At 40.7% G+C, this 18,649-nt stretch overlaps 1 protein-coding gene across 3 annotated transcripts in view; it reads left to right on the forward strand.

Annotated features, from left to right (window-relative positions):
* Window positions 1–18,649, forward strand: part of SPOP (speckle type BTB/POZ protein) — a 68,041-nt gene that overhangs the window by 10,575 nt on the left and 38,817 nt on the right. Inside the window, exon 1 of one of the 3 annotated variants that reach the window (XM_078437283.2) lies at window positions 10,377–10,509. The exons of the other annotated variants lie outside the window; for them this stretch is intronic. The gene's annotated coding sequence lies outside the window, so the exon portion shown is untranslated. Of the gene's footprint in view, window positions 1–10,376; window positions 10,510–18,649 lie in introns of those variants that run through there. 3 annotated transcript variants of the gene reach the window in all.

Genomic DNA, 18,649 nt, shown 5'->3' on the forward strand with positions numbered 1-18,649 from the left:
TCACTGAGTTCAGCGGGTTTTCTAGATGACACATTTCATAATGCGGTATTAAAAAAAAAAACCACATTACTTAGTATCACCACCCATCTCATTAGAAAAGTCTGTAAGTCTTGGGAATCTGTCCGGCAGCTACAAGATTTCCAAAATTCTAACTTTTGAGTAAAAGCTCGGAACTTCATCAAGAAAATTTGTTGCTTCATCAAGAGCATTCCTAAGTGAAATTGACTTTAAAAAACCCAGCAGTACGTGATGGGGAAAGACACGTGACTCTAGTGCAGTTTGATGCCCTTACCTTGATTTATGCTAAAGCACCAGTAGTTTTGCCCATTGTTGATTTTGTACCACCAGTGCAAATGTCAGTGCAGTGAAAAAGGCAACCAATTTCTTAAGTATTATGAAAATAGTTTCAATTTCCTGGACTTCTTGAAAGGGACCTCCAGGGATCCATGGACTCCATTTTGGGAACCACAGCCTTATGAGAGCGTGTGCGTAGGGAAACGAAGGCCTGTTGCTCAAAGTACGAGTGTTTCATGGTAGAATTTTACTGCATTGCTACTGCTGTTACTTATCATTTAATATGGTGCAGAAATGAATAGAATACTTTAAAAGGTCATAAAAAGTTTTAGATTTCTTACTGAACAGAAATGTTTCCCTAGTAATTACGATTTTCAAACAGCAGAGTTTAAGGTACTCAGATTTTCAGCCAGATATTCTTTCAAGTATGTGATAATCTGAGGGTAACCCGTTTTAATGTAGCTTATGGAATTTATGTCCTTATAGTAGCACATGCAGCTTAACATTTTTTTTTCAAGCAGTTGAATACATTAAAAAATCTCAGAGCCAAAGATTGCACTTGGGAAGATCTTGCCTTTTCAGAAAAGGCATAGAAGGGGAGGTTAAGGCTGGGAATCTGCCATTCCAGCTTTATATCTTTTGGTTATTAAAGATCTTGCTAAAGAAAACCTCCCTCCCCCGCTTCCCCCCCCACCCCCATTTAAATATGTTTTTTGATAGAGAAGGGAACACTGGTGTTAAATGACTTCATTTCCACAACTGTCTATTGAATGACTCTAAACAAAAGCTTTTATAAAACGTGGGAAAGGGATATGTTCTGAAATGAGTGAGGAATTGAACCAGTATACCTATTTTGGTGTTTAGAAGAGGAAGGGGTCACGCATTTGGGGAAGTTGGGGTGGGAGTCAGGACTGTCTTTGGGAAGGTTACCTCCCTTTGAGCTGGGTTTTGAAGGGTCGGTATTTTGAAGGCTGGAATTTTAATTGGCAGAGATGGGAAGGGAATTCGGGCAGAAGGAAGGTCGTGGGCAAAAGTGTGGAGGTGAGGAAATGCAGTGTTTGTTGTTATAGGGTGTGTACTGGCAATAATGAACGGTGCAGTGTAGCTGAAGCAAAAAAAGAGGCCTGAGATAATAGGAGATAAGGTAGGAAAGAAATTGGCTCAGAACATAGAAGGTCTTCTACTAAGTCTGGGCAGTTAGGCGTTAATGTGGTAAGCGACGGAGAGACTTTGAAAGTTTTTGATTGAATAATAACACAATCAGAGTGTACTTTAAGAAAATGTGTTCGGGGCGGCTGGGTGGCTTGGTCGCTTAAGCGTCCGACTTCGGCTCAGGTCATGATCTCACAGTCCGTGAGTTCGAGCCCCGCGTCGGGCTCTGGGCTGACAGCTCAGAGCCTGGAGCCTGTTTCGGATTCTGTGTCTCCCTCTCTCTCTGCCCCTCCCCTGTTCATGCTCTGCCTCTCTCTGTCTCAAAAATAAATGTTAAAAAAAAAAAAATTAAAAAAAAAAAATGTGTTCAACCTCATTCATTTATTAATTCATTCATTGACTTTTTGAAATTGTTCCTCTGTGCCACTTGAGCATGAAAAACAGTGTATGTCACTGTGAACCAGACAGAAAATCCCTATTCTCGTGGAATTTCCCATCTAGGAAAGGAGCTTCAACAAATAAACACAAATGTAATTACAAATTACTGTAAATGTTAATGAAGGAAAGGAATAAATTACTATTGAGAAATAATGGGGTACTTCAGGTTAGGAATCTGGGAAGGCCTTGCTGAGGAAGTTAACTATTAACCGAGTCTCTCTCCCCTCTGCCAAATGCTGTTTTAGGAACTGGGGATATACAGATATATAAGGAACAAAACAGACAAAAGTCCCGGCTGTCGCAAAGTGCGTATTCAAGCAGTAAATAAGATGAAATATAGGGTGTGTTAGAAGGCAGTACGTCCCAAGGAGGGAAATAAAGCCCAAGAAGGAGATACGGCATACTGGGGTGGGCACGGGGGTTACAGTTTTAGGTGGAATGGCCATGGACTGTCTCACTAAAGCACTACAAAGGTAATAATTGAGCACGTTATCTGTAGAAGGTGAAGGAGTGAAGCAGAGCGCCAGACGGAGGGCATAGCAAAAGCAGAAGCCCTGAGGAATGATGTGCCTGGCATGTTCAAGAAACCAGCAAGGCCAGTGTGGCTGGAGTTAAGTGAGCAAGGGAGAAAGTGGTAGACACGGAGTCAGAGGTTCGTGGGAGCCCAGAACCTGCAGAGCAGTGGTTCTCACCCATAGCTGCATGTTGGAACTACCTGAGGAGCTTGTAAGAATCCTGGTGCCCGGGCTGCAGCATGCACCACCTCAATAAGAATCTTTGCAGGCGGGACTCGGTGGCAGAGGCACTGGAGAAAAGTAGATGGATTTGAGAAGTATGTTAAAGAATCCATTTAATTATAGATTGAATGTGGGGGTTGAGGAAGAAGAGTGTCAAGAATGACTCCCAGCTTTCTGGCTCAAGCAGTTGGATGTGTAGAGGTGCCACTTAACTGGGATGGGAGTGGGAGATAAGAATGGGAGGGGTAGGTGTGGGATTTGGAGGGAAGATCAGAAATCAGGAATTCAATTTTAGACATGTTAAATTTGAGATGCGATTGAGGCTAAGTATAAATATGTTAAGTAGGCAGATAGACGAGTGGGGCCTGAAGTGAAGTCAGAACTTGAGGTAATAAATTTGTAAATCATCTGCTTATGATGGTCTTAAAAGTATCTAAATGACATCATATAGGATAGATTTGATGGAAAGAACTGGAGGTGTGGAAACTGGTTAGCCTGTTCCAGCAATCTGAACGGGGATTGGTGCTCGTGTGCAACTAGGATTGTGGTGAAGGGAAGAGAAGGGAAAGTTGGAGATTTGAGGCCCTGGGAGCCTGCGAGGAGTGGGGGTGGACAGTAGGCCAGGAATGCAAGACAGCTTTGAGATATCAAGCCTGGATGAATGATCGGTCTGTTAGCAGATATAAAATAGTCAGGAGGAGCTGCTTTGGAAAAAAAGATCGTGTTTGGCTTTGCATGTATTGACATTTAGAAGAGGCTGCCTAGCAGGCAGGCAGTTGAATCTATTGCACTGGGTTTTCGAAGAGCAGGTGACGTTTGAAAGATACATCTAGGTCTCATTTATATGAAATTGATTCACCGTGGGAGCGGCAAACTTTATGAAAATAAACACCCAGAGTCTTTATCATAACCTGTTAGGTCCTCTGTGATACGGTTCCTGCCTGTTTCTTGTATAGTATTTTCCTTTGTTTACCGTGATCAAGCTGCACTGGCTTGCTTTGTATTTTTCCAGTATCTCCAGCTAAGTCCTCCTTCAGGGCTTTTGCATTTTCTCATCTTGATTCTTCTTTTGCACTTGGTAGAGGGAATAAGAGTTCAGAGAAAAAACTTCAGAAGTTGGTATCTGGGGAGCAGAGAATATTCCAGGAGATCCTTGCCTAGGTGTGAGAGTGCGGATGAGCATTTGAAGTAGAACGGCTGTGGGAGCCATTGAAGTTGAAATTCTGTCGACACAAAGACCCCGAGTCTCATGTTGGTCTTAGTGTACCCCCGCACTCAAATCAAATTGGGTTGAGGCGCAGCCAGTGGTAGCTTCCCTCCACCTCGGTGGTCTGATGGTGGTGTGGTGGTGGTGGTGGCGGTGATGGTTGACCTTTGGAATATAAACTTGACCTGATGCTGACTCGACTCATGCCGTCCCGTCACCGCTTACAGAAATGCCCTCTGCATAGGTGAGAAACTTCCTCCAGTGGAAGCTATTGGTAAATTGTTTCAGAAACTTTTGGCTTGAAGAAACAACATGAAAACAGCAGGGAAGTTAATTGCGTGTCGACTTGGATGCATTGTCAGGGACCGCTTCTCTTCATGAGCTGGTGTGTCGCTCCTTAAGTGGTGGTGATCGCAGTAACTGTGAGTCATGCACCACGCACACAAATCCTTAAAAAGGCGTGTGTAATTTCAAAACCTGTAGTGTATTTTTATTTAGAATAAAAAGCTTTGCCTTTTCTGATTATAAAATAATGGGAAAAATAGAAAAAATAGAAAATTTAAAAAATTTCATGTCGCTAAAAATCTTAAAAAATTTGTTTTTGTTTTTTTTTGTTTTGAGAGAATGAAAAAGACTGGGAGGAGGAGCAGAGAGAGAGGGAGAGAAAGAATCTTAAGCTGGCTCCACGCTCAGCACAGAGCCTGACACAGAGCGCAGTCTCGTGACTGTGAGATCGTGACCTGAGCCAAAGTCCAGAGTTGGATGCTTAACTGAGCCACCCAGAGCCCCAAAAGTGATCTTTTAAAACTCCGCAGAATTCTTCTAGACAGAGTTTTGTTGTATGAATGCACCATATTTGGCCAATTCCCTACTAACGAACTTCCTTGTTCTCTAGCTTTTGCTTATAAATTATGCTATGATGAGCGTCCCTACACATAAATACTTACACACTGATCAGATTGATTCGTTAGGATGGATTCTGGAAGCGGAAGCAGAATTGCTGTGCTAAAGGGTATGCAAGCTTCCACTTTTTTCCTAGTTAGTCTTTCGATATTTTTAGTTGGAAAGATATTTAGACATATTAGAGGACATTTAAAAATCTATTTTATTGGGGCGCCTGGGTGGCTCAGTTGGCTAGGCGACCGACTTTGGCTCAGGTCATGATCTCACAGTTTGTGAGTTCCAGCCCCGCGTCGGGCTCTGTGCTGACAGCTCAGAGCCTGGAGCCTGCTTCGGATTCTGTGACTTGCTCTCTCTCTCCCCCTCCCCTGCTCACGCTCTGTGTCTCTGTCTCTCAATAATAAATAAACATTAAAAAAAATTTTTTTTAAATCTATTTTATTATTCTGTCAGCCATTTCCCCCTTTCCATCTGATAAGCTGTTTTGTTTTGTGTTGTAACTACGTATTCTTAGGTCTCGCTAGACCTACCTAAAGAGAATTTGGGGGTAGGGAAGGACATACATGTAGAAGAATTAAAAGACTTGGCATCCCACATTAATTATCAGGTTCTAAGTAACCCCCCTTAACTGCCAAGAAAGCGACAATAAGTATGATAGGAATTCAGAGGGAGCTGAGGTGATCAGGAAATGCTTAAAGGCAAGGCAGAACTTGACCTGGATCCAGAAGGGTAATATTTAAATAGGAGGTAGAAGAACATTCCTGGCTTTCAGAAGAGTATGACCAGATTTGAGGAAGGCACACGATTGTGTGTGTGAGCTGACACATGGGCTTGCAGTCTAACTGATAGACTAATTGGAGAGAAGCGTTCATGTTGTGGTGTCGTGGAGGGGCTTGTATGGGAATTAAGTTATATCCCAGAGGACCAATTTTATTCTCAGCACATCTGAAGTTACTCAGTATGGAACTGTCAGATAAAGCAGATATACAGATATGGCCCAACTTGAATGCATTAAAGTCTCTTTTTTTTTCATTTTAATTTTTTAATGTTTATTTTTGTGTATGAGAGAGAGACAGAGTGCGAGCAGGGGAGGGGCAGAGAGAGAGCAAGCCACAGAATCTGAAGTAGGCTCCAGGCTCTGAGCTGTAAGCACAGAGCCTGGCGCGGGGCTGAAACTCACAAACTATGAGACCGTGACCTGAGCCGAAGTTGACTGAGCCACCCAGGCACCCCTAAACTCTCTTTCTTACAAGAAGCATAGGAGAAGGTTATTTATTTATGTAAGTGAATTATTTAAATAATGAACTTTCTATAGTTCTTAAAAGTTCTTATAATAAAAAAATGTTTTTGTAACTGTGTGTGATGATGGATGTTAACCTTATTGTGGTGATCATTTTGCAGTATTACACATATATTAAAATCATTAGGTTGTACACCTAAAGTTAATACAATGTTACATGTCAATTATATCATAAACAAACTTCCCAGTACTTAAATATTTATTATGTAGTTTCACAGATGTGTGGCAACTTTCGTGGATCTCAGTTTCTTCTATAAAATCAGAGTTTTTTTTTTAATTTTTTTTCCTTAATGTTTTTATTTATTTTTGAGACAGAGAGAGATAGAACATGAGCAGGGAAGGGGCAGAGAGAGAGGGAGACACAGAATCGGAAGCAGGCTCCAGGCTCTGAGCCATCAGCACGGAGCCCGATGCAGGGCTCGAACTCACAGACTGTGAGATCATGACCTGAGCCGAAGTTGGACGCTCAACCAACTGAGCCACCCAGGCGCCCCTATAAAATCAGAGTTTTTAGACAAGGTGCTCGCTGAAGTACTTTCTGGTGCTGAGATTGCTATACAACCTTTCAAGAATACCTTGATTTTATGAAATAAATTGGCCTGCTGTGTGGCTGATACCTTCTAGCTCCTTAGGCACAATAATGCACCCCCACATCTGTGAGAGCAAAAGTCTTTGATTGGATGATTGTCTCCTGGCTTCCCAGGTCTAGAATGATTCACCTTTGGAAATTCAGTTGTTCTCACTTTTTATTTCTAAATGACACGTAGAGATTTTCATTTGAAAGAATTTTATGGCTAAGATTGAGCTTCAAGAGGATGCTGTGAGGTTGAGAGGAATTATTGTAATAGTCAGTTTTAAATTATCTTCCTGTAAATTATCCGTAGGGATTTATTTCATGCTGGCTTCCTCCTTTTATTTTGAATTCACTCCCATGATGACTTAAATGTATGGCTATGCTATGTAAATACATTTTATTATTAGTTTAGACCAGATACAATTTTGGATATGAATCTATAGGAAAAATTACATCATGCATTCCAAAGTAAAATGTTAAGGATTTCTTTTTTACTCTCTGTTTTGAATTTCTTATACTACTTTTTATCTCCTTTTGTGTGGATAATTGAGAACTGACTAGGACTTTTTAAACTCAGAGACTTTCTGTTTAAAGTACACAATCATTGGGGTGCCTGGGTGGCTCAGTCAGTCAAACATCCGACTCTTGATCTCAGCTCAGTTCTTGATCTCAGGGTCATGAGTTCAAGCCCCGCGTTGGGTTCTGCACTGGGCATGGAGCCTACTTAAAAAAAAAAAAAAAAAAGTAAAGTGCACAATCATCACAGGGTGATTGATGTATGGAAGTGTTGAATCACTGTATTGTATACCGAACCTAGTATGACTGTACATGAACTAACTGAAATTAAACAAAAACTTAAAAATAAAGCGTACAGTGAGGTTCACAGCTCATTCGTGGCATACTTTAAGTGTCTCCCACCTAGCATCACATTCTTTTCACTAAGCTGTGCTACCTTGGACCAAAACGTCTTTTAGAGAGACTCAAGGTAAACTGTCATAAGGTGACCACATAGCTCTTCTGACAAGCATTCTCAGGATGCTTTTAACATGATGCAGCCTTCAGAATTCAGGATGCATTCTGCAGTTTTGCAAGTAAACTGATCAGTGTCACCAGAGTTGATTGATCTCCGGGAGGAGTGGCTAAATGATCTCACACGGGGCTGACACATAAACCAGAATGCCATTTTATTAATGTACATTGAGGGGCGGTCTTTTCTGTGACCTAGAAAAACATGTGTCTGCTCAGTCCATTCTCCTTCTAGTGTCAGGGTATTAATAGTAAAAACTAATAATCACTAATGTTTACTGCATGCTTATTATGTCTCAGGCACTGCTCCAAGCATTATACATGTAAGTAAATCATCTGATCTTCATAGTAACCTTATGAAGGAAGTATGCTTACCTGTATTTTACAGGTGAGGAGTCTGGGGCACAGAAGGGTTTTTTGTTTTTGTTTTTGTTTTTTTTTTAGTAACTCGCCTGAGATCATACAATTGGTAACTACTATGTTGTACTAAGCAAAAGGTCACTTGGTAAGCATAGAATCTTAGCAAAGGGAAGTAAAAATCCTTGAGGGAGGGCCATTTTATCTGGATCATGATATATTCACTCCTTCCTTTTTCGAACGTTTATTGAGCACCTACTGTTTGCTGGGCACTACTTTGACACCAGGCTTATCAAGGTGAATATAACAGTTAAGTGCTACCCTCCTGGGACTCCAGTTTGGTGGGAAAGACAGATAATTACAGCAGCAAGAGATTTACACATTGAGAGACAGGAGGGTTTAAATCCTACTTGGAGGGATTAGAATAGATGTTACAAAGGTGAAGTAAAGGCAGAATGGGTAGAGGAAACACTTTATGCAAAGATGTTGTGCCAAACACAAGCTTACTTCGCAGGAATGAAACAAGAAAGCATTGCGTTAATTAAGGTAATTATGTCTTGAACTAATCCAGCTGTTCGTTGTGGGGATTAAGAGAAACAGATGAGTTTGAAATATATTTCTGAGGTAAAATTGACAAGACATGGTGATTGACTAAATTAGGGCGTGGGGAGTGGAGGTGGGGGTAGTGAGAAAGAGTGGGGAGTTAAGGCTAACTCCTCTATATCTAGTTTGAGTACTTGGGTGAATGGTAGGATCACTGAAGACAATCAGGTTTTTGGAGGGGAGGATGGGCTTCTGTTTTGGACTTGCTGAGTTTGAGATGCCTATGAGATGGGCATCTGATGTCTAGGAGCAGGAAGCTGGTTTGCAGTAGAGAAGAGAGACGCATATACATGGTGGCTGAAGCCATGGGAATTAATAAATTGGGGGCAGTTACGGTGATCTGGATTGGCTAGAAGGCAAGAGCAAAAGTGGAGAAGGGCCAGTATTTCTCTATTTTCAGTAAATCCTTATTTAAGTTTTTAGGTCCTGGTTTGCCTGCTTTTGACTTGGTAGAAATCTTGTCTTTTGAAGTAAGTGCTCTGAATAACTCTTATTTATGGTTGTTGTCTTACAGTTTATACAAAACCTGTTTTGTATTTTTATTGCAGTGATGCTTACATGTGAATTTTGTCAAAATTCACAAAGTATGAACAAAAAAAAAGTGTATCCAGAGTTTGGATCCTTTTAAAAGGATCTGGTTAGAACTTTTTATAATCCCAAAACCTCATTTTAACAAGTTTCCCAAATTTTATCAGCAGTGCCTTAACCAAGCTCACAAATAGTAAGATGGGTGGATTTAAATTTATTCATTCTCCTCTTACTTGGCTATCACTACTTGAAGGCAGAGAGAGGTAGGAAAGGATCTGAAGAGTCTACAAACTGGATAGTGAGCACAGTACTGACTCCAGTCTCCCCTGCCCCCATACATTGTGAATGATTTCACTATAAATATCTGTGGTATTTAAAAAAAATAATTAAAAGTGTTTTTCTTTTTGAAGAAAAGAAAGTTTTATTCATCTCCTTCAAGCATTGTAGGAATTGAAATAGAGGTCATAATTTCATTCTAGAATAAGAGAGCAGTATCCTCTTAATTGCCAACTATAACAAAGATATTTTGAATTAGCGAACTTAACATCAGTTGTGAAAAGTTAAGAGTGTATAGACATATGAGACATTTAGAGAAGTGATTGGGTTAGTTATAAATTATGTGGAAGTCTCAAGGACATTGGACATGAGATTTTGGTAATTTATTATGCACCAAGAGCAACCTAAGACACCTCCCTTTCTCCACTGGTCGGTGCCTTGACTACTGTGCCTTGTATAGTGTTCATTAAAAACTGATACAATGAAAAAAAAACCCAGACTGCTTACTTTTGGGAGTTATTTGCATTACATGATCTGATTGGATAAACTTTTGTGCCAAGTATGGGCAGCAGCCAATAAATATGTACTTTGGTTACCAGACTGTCTGTAGCCAGTCATAAGCCATTGCTTTCTTTTATGTCATAGTAGTTTGCCATTTAACATAGCAACTCAACCAAATACTGCTTCAGTTTGTTCTTGACAGTATGTGCAAGCTCAGTATTAAATTGAGTGTCTTTGGATTTGATTTTTGGATTAGTTTCAAATAGTCATTTGTTTTTCTGTCCTTGATTCATTGCCACTTAATACCAGTCTCAAATCCAAGAAACATATTCTTGTGTGTCTTGGAAATAGTAGATTGCAGTGGAGGATGTAATTATTTTGTCTCAGTATGAGATCTGCCTCTTTAATTATGTGATTAGAATATTTGCTTTTGTTTGGTTTATAGTTTTTATTTGAAAGCTCTTAACCTTAAATAATTTTTATCTCCTCATCTGTGGACTTCAGTCTGGTAGATGGGACATTGAACTCCATTAGGTAGAATTTGCCAACACCTGGAAGACTTTAATTTTTCTACAGCTGCAGTCTTAAAGGGCCTACCCAAATCACAGGCCCACAGGTAAGGGCTTCTTTATTAGTAGTAGAATTTGCGGACCTCTCGCCGGATTTTTTGATAGTATCATAGGCAGGACCCTTGCCAGGTAACCCTTGTACTTGACCTTGTGGTTCCATTTAGTTCAGCTCCCCTTCCCTTTCCCGGTTGATGCCTTGTTGGGATACCTGGAGCTACCTGCTCCGAGTCCAGTGTCTGGAGTTGGGCCCCACTGATCATTTGTAGTGTAGTCAGAGCAAGGGCTGACAAAACCACCCTCTTTTTTTTTAAACCCTCATTTTGAAAAGGATGCTTCTGGCCCTCAGCGTAGGAGGTGCTGGCCTTGGTTAGTTTTGTGTGTGGGTGTATGTAAGGTTGGCCTTGATTTTGAGTGCTTCCGATTGATGCTTAAGGTGGTAAAGTTTTGTGTGGTTCTCGTTAGTGTTCCCCTGAAAGTATAGAAACTGGGGGCAATTTTCTTGAGAGATTCAGTGTTGGGTGTGAGGGTTTTATTGGGTGAGGAAAGAATGTATTGAGAATTATCTCATAGTAGGTGTTCCTAAATTGTATTTCCCTGATTTCTTATAAAAGTAGAGGGAGCTCCTGCTTAATACAAGACATACTGCATTAGATATACTACATTTCCCTGATTCTAGAATAGAAACGGGTTTTTTTTTTTTTCACATTTCAGTGGGTTTTTTTTAAGGTTTTATTCTTGAGAGAGAGAGAGGAGAGGGAGAGAATGCGAGCAGGGGAGGGGCGGAGAAGAGGAAACAGAGGATCCGAAATGGGCTCCACACTGACAGCACAGAGCCCAATGTGAGCTCAAAGTCACGAACTGTGAGATCATGACCTGAGCCGAAATTGGACGCTTAACTGACTGAGCCACCCAGGTGCCCCAAGTATGTTTTGTTTTTCCCCCCAAATGTGATAGCATACCATAATTGAAGATGTAATGCTTATGATAACAAATTATAAGAAAGTAAAATGAGAACTTTTGTATATATTTATTTTGTTTTAGAAACTTAGGTACCCTCCCTCCCCCCCACACACATTTCGAGAGTTGCCTGGTGTCCACGTGGTCCTTTGCAAATACTTTCTATTAAACTACGGATGATGATTTTCAAAGTGGGTGAATACTTTAAAAATACACCAAGAGTTGCTTCCTATGTGCTTTATTAGCAGTTTTATCACCTGTGGAATCATATACTATCCCATTTAATTCATAGGGACTCTTTGCCAGTGACAAAGATAAGGAACTAAACTGATCTCGCTGTTTTCATAAGCCTCTCTGGGTGAAAGTAGCCAGGTTATATGTGAAGGAATTTAGCCGCACATGTTATTAAATCCACATCCTGGTCTAAGAACTGGGTGTCCTTGGGATTCATAGACTCTGTAGTGTGAGTTGCTCACCTACTCTCCTTTTGTTCCCTACCCCAAATTTATTTTCTATCAGTATCTTCTTACCCAGGCATCTCAAGGAAATAGCACTTAAATCTTATAAACAAACAAGTACCACATATCATGTTTGCTATGTTTTTGGCTGAAGTTTGTCCACTTAATTCATAAAAGATATTTCTGACCTTTTTTTTTTTTTCGTCTGAGTCTCACTGACTCTTCTGCTTAAAGGTTTGTTTATGTCTTTCTGTTTGTATCAAGTGGGTAGATGCTCAAAGGTACAAGCAATTCAGCAGTCACTCGGGGAGCGTGTATATGAGTAAAATATTTGTAGGGCAGGGTGGTAATGTCTATCAAAATAAACAGTGTACAGGCTCTTGGGTTTGCTTGCACATATGTTCAGATACACATATGTTCAGATTTGCTGGGTGGTTTGCTGCAGAAAACACCTGGAAACCACACATCAGAGTACATTGGAATTCTTTGCAACCTTTAGAAAGAATAGGTCTATGTGTACCTCCAGGGAGTGTGAGTGTGTGTGTGTGTGTGTGTGTGTGTGTGTGTGTGTGTTTGGTACATGCCCTTTTTTTGGTTTTGTCCATTTTTTTGGTTTTGTTTCTAAAGCTACAGAACAATGGTTGTCTTTAGGCTTTGGAAAAGGAAATTGGGTGTTTGGAAGGAAACTTTTACTTTTCATCTATAGCTTCTTACAGCTTCTGAATTATTTGTTTTACATATATGTATATCTTTTAGTTTTCAGAAAGCATATATGAAGAGAAGCAGATATCATTTTAACATTATTTCCAAAGGGCATAGAACCTGCACTCTAAAAGGGACCTTGGGTTGGGGGGGTGCCTGGGTGGCTCAGTCGGTTGAGCGTCCGGCTTCTGCTCAGGTCATGATCTCGCAGTCTGTGAGTTCGAGCCCCGCGTCGGGCTCTGTGCTGACAGCTCGGAGCCTGGAGCCTGCTTCGGATTCTGTGACTCCCTTTCTCTGCCTCTTCCCCACTCATGCTCTGTCTCTCTCTGTCTCTCAAAAATGAATGAACGTTAAAAAAATTTTTTTAAAGGAACCTTGGACAGTCATCCTTAATTTAAGGACGAGAAAACACAAATTTAGGGAAGCATGTGTAAAGCCTGCACAAGGACAGCAGAAGCTTATGAATATATTGACTTGTTCTATTCTTATTCTATTTATTTAACTGATGTCCATTTCTCATTGTGAAGAATTGATTTTGGAAGCCCTAATAAAATGCTGACCTTTGTAAGATAGTTCTTAAAATAACTACCTCTGGCAGTAAAGAAAAAGTGTAGTGGTAGCTTACCCACATTTTGTAACTTTGGAGACCCGATTCCTTAAAAGTTAATTTATTTATACATTCTGTAAGTTTTTAATATTTGATTGAATTGGTGTTTAGAGTCCAAAGTTTCCCTTTTTAAATTTTTTTTTTTTTTTTTAATTTAGAGAGAGAGGGAGAGAGAGAGAGAATCTCAAGCAGGCCATACTCAGCACAGAGCCCGACACAGGGCTCAATCTCATGACCGTGAGATCACGACCTGGGCTGAAACCAAGAATCGGACACTTAACCAGCTGAGCTACACAGGCGCCCCGAAGGCTTCCCTTTTTGATTTGAATACTTAGCTGACACTTCTAGATTCTTAAAATTGATTTCACTGAGTTTTCATTCCATCTGGTATCTAGGGGTGAATAAATGGAGAAATAATTTTTGTGACTTCAAAATTTTTGGCTTGCTATTTAAAGGCAGAGTGTACTGTAAAAGATGGCAGGAAAATTGTTCAAAGGATGAAAACTTCTATACTGGGGAGAAGCTCTCAGTTCCTGAGAATATGTGCAGTTCTTCTTTTAACTATAAGCTGAGTCTTTTCCTGGCTCCTCAAGGCCAGAAACATTTTCTCTTTATTCCAACCAAACAAAGAAATTGGTAGTGTTAAGGCTGGTTGGTAAGTTCACCGTGGGACCGGACGTCCAAACTGCATTCAGTGAACATTTTTTATGGTTGACTGACTCTAGGACTCCAGCAATAGCAACATATTTATTAGTGTTAAGATTAGTGATTGGATTTAGGATAAATATCTGTCTTTGCTTGTATAAGTGGGAAAAGTTACTCTTCCAAAATATAATCCATAGGCCTCTCAAAATGGGCACTCTGTTTGATAATAATTTGATTACGCTGATAAGATGAGTCTTCTCTTCAAAGGAGAGGGTTTTCGGGAAATAAAGGAGCCTTTTAAAAACATCTGGAGGATCAGAGTGAAATAATGTCTGTGCAGTTTTAATCAGCAAAGGTTTGGTTGAATTGAAAGGGAAGAGGTTCATAGAGGGCCAAGAACAAATAGAGTGCAAATTTATCTTTGTAACCCCACATCCTTAGGGAGGAATACAGTCTGTATAGCCACTGTAGTCCTGTTGTGAATGTAGACTGAGCGGTGGGATCGGATAGTGTGATAGTTGATTTAATTTGAACAGTCACATTAGGTAAGACTAGAAAGCTAGATCGGGGGACGTCAATGTTAGGTGTCTTTCCTGGTTTGTTTCTAGGATCCTTTCTAATAATGGAGATCAGTGAGAAACCAGTTAACACCAGTTCAGGTGAGAGAAAACTGCACAGAAATGGATGAATGTGGAATGTGTTAGGAAGCAAGACCACTTGACAGGACCTGCTGATAGATGGGCCGGGAAAAGAGGGGTTTGGCTTGAGCAATTGGGTAGAACACGATGCTGTTTCAGATTTTAGTCACGGTAGACATCTCAAATAAATATTAGGGAATGAAAGAAATTGTGCTAGCTAGCTATTTATTTATTTAGACAGGTAGGATGTCCTACCTGTTCTTTTTTTTTTTTTTTTTAGCTTCATTTATTTATTTTGAGAGAGAATGAGAGAGCAAGCAGGGGAGGGACAGAGAGAGAGGGAGACAGAGAATCCCAAGCAGGCTCTGCACTGGCAGTGCAGCGACTGATACGGGGCTCAAACCCACGAACCATGAGACCATGACCTGAGCTGAAATCAAGAGTCAGACGCTTAGCCAACTGAGCCACCCGGGGACCCTGAAGCTGTGCTTTTTAATTCATTGAGCTTATAGGAGAGGACAGTTTTTTTGGATTCAGGCTACAGAATTACTCTGGCATGTTAGAACATGAGACACTTTATTTAAAAAAAAGAAATTATGGGGTGCCTGGGTGGCTTAGTCAGTTGAGCATCCAACCTCAGTTCAGGTCATGATCTCACAGCTCTTGAGTTCGAGCCCTGTGTCGGGCTCTGTGCTGACAGCTTAGAGCCTAGATGGGGCCTGCTTTGGGTTTTGTGTCTCTGTCTCTCTCTGTCCCTCCCTTGCTTGTACTCTCTCAAAAGTAAATACATTTAAGAAAAACTTTTAGAACAGAATTATGATTATTAGGTGCTAAAGTATGGAAAGTCATTCTTTTTTTGTTTTGTTTTTTTTTTTACTTTTTATTTTAGAGAGAGGAGAGGTGGCAGAGGGTGGCAGGTGTGGGAGAGGGGCAGAGGGAGAGAGAGACTTTTAAACAGGCTCCGTGCTCAGCACAGAGGCTGACACAGGGCTCGATTTCATGATCCTGGGACCGTGACCTGAGCTGAAATCCAGAATCAGACACTCAACTGACTGAGCCACCCAGGTGCCCCTGGGAAGTCTTTCTTAAAGTATTAGGACATATGATTTGTTCCCAGGGTCCGGCCTTGAAAGTTGGCATGAGCCTATCAACGATTAGCCCAGGTCTCCCTTAGTGGTGCTCAGAATTCATTAGATAAAAGAGCATACTTTTGCAACAGAGTTGCCACCTAAAAAATGAAATGGGAATTGAAAGCTAGGGTATATAAATATATCTTCTATCAGTTATTTTTCCAGTTCCTACGTGTTGAATAAAAGACCATACCTGATCCAAGAATCACCCAGTCACAGGAATTACGAAGTTTTGGATTAGGAGTTGAAAGACTTGAGTTCTGAATTCAGACCCCTTCATAGCCACGTGACCATGACAGATTCTAACCTCTGAGTTTGTGTTTCCTTATTTGTAAGATTACTCGCTGGGCATGCCTCACAGGGCTGTTAAAACTCCCAAATAAGATCAGGAATGTCCAAGTACTTTGGAGACCGAAGCACACTGACTCATGTTTGTGAGGAAATGGTTCCGTAGCTTAAAGCATTAAACACAGGAGGATCTTGGAGGTCTTTATAACGAAGACCAGGGGGATGGGGTAGTAGTGTGTGGGTTGTACCTCTGTTGTGAATCTTGAGGCTGTGGTTTCCGCTAGGTTGTCGTACCTAACTGTGTGGATTCATTGAGTGGCCTTAGAATTCTTAACCCAAGTGTCTTGTGAAACAGACGACCCCAGATATATTTCAGTGCTATCAAGACAAAGTGTAAAAGGAAGTTTGGTTTCGCTGTCTTATTTGGTAGTTCAAACCGTATTCCTGGCCTTCGTTCCAAAATGAAAGGCAGCAAAATATGGTTCGTATTTTTGACTTTTAAGTGTTCTCCCCTTTAGTTGACCTTTGGACGATGGCATGGGGGATTTTGTTTGGTTTACCTTGGAGTATCTTTTCCTTAAGAAGTGAAAAGTAAAAATATGCCAGAGGCTTGCTACAAGCAGTTGAGAGCAACTGTTGGTCAGCAAGAGAATGGAAGGGGGGAAAAGGGTTGGGGAAGGAAAAAAGCAAATGAAGAGGGAGGAAAAAATGTAATTGAAAGAGGAGAAAAAGCTTAAAGTCTCAAGTTTTCTTTTAAAGAATCTGTCTTTGAGTTCAGGCACTAAAATTGGAGGTGATTAAAGAAGAGGGGTTTGGATTAGTCCCTTGAGGGGAAGGAATAAAATTAGGGAAGGATGGAGGAGGAGGAGAAGTGTTCAGGAGGTTGGCAGGTAGGATGGTGGGGAGGAAAGAGAAGGTCCTCGGTGGACACCCGATTCCTTTTATATAAGGCTTTAGTCTCTGAAGATAGTCTGGATTACTGTATCAGTTGTATTTAAAATGTGCTTTCTTGGGGCACCTGGGTGGCTTGGTTAAGCGTCTGACTTTGGCTCAGGTCATGATCTCGAGGTTTGTGACTTCGAGCCCCACGTCGGGCTCTGCACTGACAGCTTGGAGCCTGCTTGGGATTCTCTCTCTCTTTCCTATCTGTCTGCCCCTTCCCCACTTGTGCGCACACACGCACTGTCCCTCTCTCTCAAAATAAATACTTAAATTTTTTTTTAAACGTGCTTTTGGGGCGCCTGGGTGGCTGAGTCAGTAAAGCGTCCGACTTCGGCACAGGTTGTGATCTCGCGGTTTGGGAGTTCAAGTCCCACATTGGGCTCTGTGCTGACAGCTCAGAGCTGGAGCCTGCTTCAGATTCTGTGTCTCCCCCTCTCTCTGCCCCTCCCATGCTCATGCTCTGTTTGTCTCTGTCTCTCAATAGTAAATAAATGTTAATTTTTTTTTTTTTTAATGTGCTTTCTTGCTGTCAGGAAGTCAGCTTCCTATATCCTCTGCTTAAATAGGCCCAGTGCTATGTAATTCCCATCAACTGGGAAAAGTACTTTACCAACAAGAGCTCGATTTTTCAATATTAAGATCGGAACTGAATTCATTGGCTTCTTTGGGCTGGATTCAGACTACATTATTATTGTCTACTTAAAATATTTCTCCAATGTCGATTTTTAAAAATCTTTTCTAATTTACTTTTCCTTCTGAATTCATTGTTTTTGAAATGTCTTAAAAAGGCAAGCAAAAAGTATAGATTATGACAAACATCTCCGGCTGAAGTCCTCTTTATTTATTTTCTCTGTTCTTTTGCCCACCCTCACTCCCCAGAGACAACCTATTACCACAGATTTAGTGTGCATCCTTGCAGCGCGGTGTGTGTGTGCGCACGTGTGTGTGTGAGAGAGAATATATAAATTCTGTTGTAGTGTTTTCGCTGCTTATTGTTTTTCAAGGCCTATCCGTTTGATACATATAAATCTAGGTCCCTCATTTTAGCCATTCAATTTTTATTTCACTGTGACTATTTCAGTTTTTCTAAACCTTTTGATGGATCTTTACCTTGTTTCCATTTATTTGCCATTACAGACAAAACTCCAGTGGCCTCCCGTGTATCCCTCATGGTTTCCTTGTCCTCCTCCTCGTTATTGTGGCTGCTTTGGTGGTTTGATTCTTTTTTTCCCCTAAGTACCTTATTTGAATTCTCCCCCTTGGCGAATACCTCTTTGGTATTCACAGTCATTTGGGGGAGAGGGAGCAATGAGGAAAACCTTTCATAACTTGGAATGCCAACTTCTTTTATTCGAGTTGGAGGCTCTGAAAATTTCTTTTCCTATAGACTCTTTTTGGAATCTGATAAATTGGCAACTTTTGCATTTCATTATTTTGTATTTTTATTGTCTCATATCCAGTGGCTGTTTTCCATAAACGTCAGTAACTCCTCACTTTTTCCTTTTCTCTCTTCCTCTTTTACTACTTTTTTATGGAGTTCTTCCTCCCTACTAAGGGTAGGACTGTTTAATGATCTCCAATCCAGTTCAGGCAATTCTTGTGTTAGTTTCTAAGTTCAGCATGATCCAGACATAGCTGATATTTATGGAAGAGTTTCTTGGAGCATTCTCAGCCAAATTAAACATTAAAAAATAATAAGCCTTCACCTTATATTAGAATTATTACCGATAAATTTTGTTGAGGGACCATATGTTTCAATGATCAGTGGTTTTCATTTGTAATGTTTTTTGGTCTGGAGTCTTTAATCCACTATACTTTAT

This window comes from Panthera onca, chromosome E1 (genome assembly GCF_046562875.1).
Source record: "Panthera onca isolate mPanOnc1 chromosome E1, mPanOnc1 haplotype 2, whole genome shotgun sequence".
NCBI classification, from domain to species: Eukaryota; Metazoa; Chordata; class Mammalia; order Carnivora; family Felidae; genus Panthera; species Panthera onca.